Below are 4,315 nucleotides of genomic sequence, written 5' to 3'. Positions count from 1 at the left end.
TGCAAATAAGGTGGATGAGCTGAAGGTGTTGATAAACACATGGGAGTACGATATTGTTGCTATCACGGAGACATGGTTGAGGGAGGGGCAAGACTGGCAGCTCAATATTCCGGGGTACAGAATCTTCAGGCGAGACAGAGGGGGAGGGATTAGAGGAGGGGGTGTCGCAATATTAATTAAGGAATCAATTACTGCCATAAGGAGGGATGATATATTAGCAGGTTCCTCTAATGAGGCCATATGGGTGCAGCTTAAAAACAAAAAGGGGGCAAGCACTTTGCTGGGAGTGTACTATAGGCCCCCAAACAGTCAGGGGGAGATAGAGGAACAGATATGTAGGCAAATCTCAGAGAAATGTGCAAATAATAGGGTAATAATAATGGGGGATTTCAACTTCCCCAATATTAACTGGGATAGTCAGAGTGTGAAAGGCTCAGAGGGTGTAGAATTCTTAAAGTGCATCCAGGAGAGCTTTTTGAGCCAGCATGTAGAAAGTCCTACAAGGGAGGGGGCGGTACTGGACCTATTTCTAGGGAATGATGCCGGCCAAGTGGAAGAAGTGCTAATAGGTGAGCACTTTGGTGACAGTGACCGTAATATGGTGAGATTTAAGGTGGTCATGGAAAAGGACAGGGATGGGCCGGTAATAAAAGTTCTAAATTGGGGGAAGGCCGATTTTAATAGGATAAGGCAGGATCTGGCCAAAATGGACTGGGATCAGCTACTTGTAGGACAATCCGCATCGGAGCAATGGGAGGCTTTCAGAAGGGAGATTGAGATCATACAATGGCAACATGTTCCCGTAAAGGTCAAGGGTGGTTCCAAAAACCACAGGGAACCTTGGATGTCAGGGGATATACGAGAATGGATTAGGAAAAAAAGGAGGGCTTTTGGCAGATACAAAAGGCTAAAGACGGAGGAAGCCCCAGAGGAGTAAAAAAGTGCAGGGGGATACTTATAAAAGAAATTAGGAGATCAAGGAGGGTCCATGAAATAACACTGGCGAGTAAATAAAGCAAAACCCTAAGATATTTTATAAGTATATTAAGGGTAAGAGGATAACTAGGGAAAAAATAGGCCAATTAGGGACAAAAGTGGCAATCTGTGTGTGGAGCCTGAAGATGTAGGAGGGGTTCTAAATGAATTTCTTGCATCTGTTTTCACTATGGAGAAGGACGATGTAGACATGGAAATAGGGCGGGGGGACTGTGATATGCTCGAACATATTAACATCGAGAGGGAGGAGGTTTTGGCGGTTTTAGCAGGCCTAAAAATGGATAAATCCCCAGGCCCGGACGAAATGTATCCCAGGCTGCTGTGTGAGGCAAAGGAAGAGATTGAGGGGGCTGTAACACATATATTCAGAACCTCTCTGGCCACAGGGGATGTGCCAGAGGACTGGAGAACCGCTAATGTAGTACCATTATTCTTGAAGGTGAGTAGGGCAAAACCAGGGAACTACAGGCCAGTGAGCCCAACATCAGTGGTAGGAAAATTATTGGAAAAAATTCTGAGGGACAAAATTAGTCTCCACTTGGAGAGGCAAGGATTAATCAGGGATAGACAACATGGCTTTGTCAAGGGAAGATCAAGTCTGACTAATTTGATTGAATTTTTTGAGGGGGTGACTAAGTGTGTGGATGAGGGTACTGCAGCGGATGTGGTATACATGGATTTCAGTAAGGCCTTCGATAAAGACCCACACAGGAGACTGGCCAAGAAGGTAAGAGCCCATGGAATCCAGGGTGCCTTGGCACATTGGATACAAAACTGGCTTAGTGGCAGAAGGCAGAGGGTGATGGTCGAAGGTTGTTTTTGTGACTGGAAGCCTGTGGCCAGTGGGGTACCACAGGGATCGGTGCTGGGTCACTTGCTGTTTGTGGTCTACATTAATGACTTGGATATGAATGTAAAAGGTATGATCAGTAAGTTCACGGATGATACAAAAATTGGTAGGGTGGTAAATAGCGAAGAGGGTAGTCTCAGTCTGCAGGACGATATAGATGGGTTGGTCAGATGGGCGGAACAGTGGCAAATGGAATTTAACCCGGAAAAGTGCGAGGTGATGCACTTTGGGGGGACTAACAAGTCAAGGGAATACACAATGAATGGTAAGACCCTAGGCAAGATGGAGGGTTAGAGGGATCTGGGTGTGCAAGTACACAGATCCCTGAAGGCGGCGGAACAGGTGGATAAGGTGGTAAAAAAGGCATATGGGATACTTGCCTTCATTAGCCGAGGCATAGAATATAAGAGCAAGGAGGTTATGATGGAGCTGTATAAAGCACTGTTTAGGCCACAGCTGGAATACTGTGTGCAGTTCTGGTCGCCACACTACAGGAAGGATGTGACCGCTTTGGAGAGGGTGCAGAGGAGATTCACCAGGATGTTACTAGGGCTGGAGCGCTTCAGCTATGAGGAGAGACTGGGCAGATCGGGTTTGTTTTCCTTGGAGCAGAGGAGGCTGAGGGGGGACATGATTGAGGTGTACAAAATTAAGAGGGGCATAGATAGGATGGATACTAAGGAGCTTTTTCCCTTAGTAGAAGCGTCAATAACTAGGGGGCATAGATTCAAGGTAAAGGGCGGGAGGTTTAGATGGGATTTGAGAAAGAACTTTTTCAACCAGAGGGTGGTTGGAGTCTGGAACTCACTGCCTGAAAGGGTTGTGGGGGCAGGAACACTCACAGCATTTAAGAAGCATTTGGATGAGCACTTGAAATGCCATAACATACACGGCTACGGACCAAATGCTGGAATATGGGATTAAATTAGACAGGGCTTGATGGCCGGCGCGGACACGATGGGCCGAAGGGCCTCTATCCGTGCTGTATAACTCTATGACTCTATGACTCTAAACTGACCCACTGACCACAAACTGAACCAACACACAGAAACTGACATGTTGACCACAGCCTGAACTAACACACAGAAACTGACCCACTGAACACAGCATGAGCGGAAGCACAGAAACTTTCCCACTGACCACAACCTGAACATACACACAGAAAGTGACCCACTGACTACAACCTGACCGAACACACAGTAACTGACCCGCTGACGAGTAGGTGACTGGAAACACAGAAATTGACCCACTGAACACAACCTGACCGATCACACAGAAACTGACCCACTGACCACAAATTGACCGAACACACAGAAACTGATGCACTGACCAAACCTAACTGAACACAAAGAGACTGACCCTCTGACCACATCCTGAACAAACACACAGAAACTGACCCACTGACCACAAACTGAACGAACACACAGAAACTGACATGTTGACCACAACCTGACCGAACACACAGAAACTGACCCACGGAACACAGCCTGAGCGAAAGCACGGTAACTGTCCCACTGACCACAACCTGAACATACACACAGAAACTGACCCACTGACCACAACCTGACTGAACACACAGAAACTGATCCACTGACCACAAACTGAACAAATGCACAGAAACTGTGCCAATGTCCACAACCAGTCCGAACACGCAGAGACTGACCCACAGACTACAACGAGACCGGACACACAGAAGCTGACCCATTGACCACAACTTGAATGATCACACAGAAACTGACTCACTGACCACAACCTTTCCGAATACACAGAAACTGACACACTCAACAGAATCTGTCCGAACACACAGAAACTGACACACTGACCACAACCAGTCCGAGCACACAGTAACTGACAAACTGAACATAAACTGACTGAACACACAAAAACTGACCCACTGACCACACACTGCCTGAACACAGAGAAACTGACCCACTGACCACAAACTCTCCGAACACACAGACACTGACACACTGACCACAATTAGACCGAGCACACGGTTATTGACCCACTGAACACAACCTGTCCGAATACACAGAAACTGACACAATGACCACAACCTGACTGAACAAACAGAGACTGACACACTGACCACACGCTCTCCGTAAAGTCAGAAACTGACCCAATGACCACAACCTGTCCACGCACACAGAAATTGACACACTGACAACAACTTGTCTGCGCACACAGAAACTGACGCACTGACCACAAAATGACCAAACACACAGAAACTTACCAGCTGACCACAACCTGACCAAACACACAGAAGCTGTCCGACTGACCACAATCTGTCCGAACACACTTAAACTGACCCACTGACCATAACCTGAACGAGCACACAGTAACTGACCCACTGAACACAACATTACAGAACACAAACAAACTGACCCACTGACCACAACCTGACCAAAGACACAGAAACTGGCCCACTAACCACAACCTGTCTGAAGACAAAGGAGCTGACCCACTGAC

This window comes from Somniosus microcephalus, unplaced genomic scaffold (assembly GCF_052327205.1).
Source record: "Somniosus microcephalus isolate GS21.2 unplaced genomic scaffold, FLI_Smic_1.0 unresolved_chr5, whole genome shotgun sequence".
In the NCBI taxonomy this organism is placed as follows: domain Eukaryota; kingdom Metazoa; phylum Chordata; class Chondrichthyes; order Squaliformes; family Somniosidae; genus Somniosus; species Somniosus microcephalus.
This window is presented reverse-complemented; position numbering follows the sequence as displayed.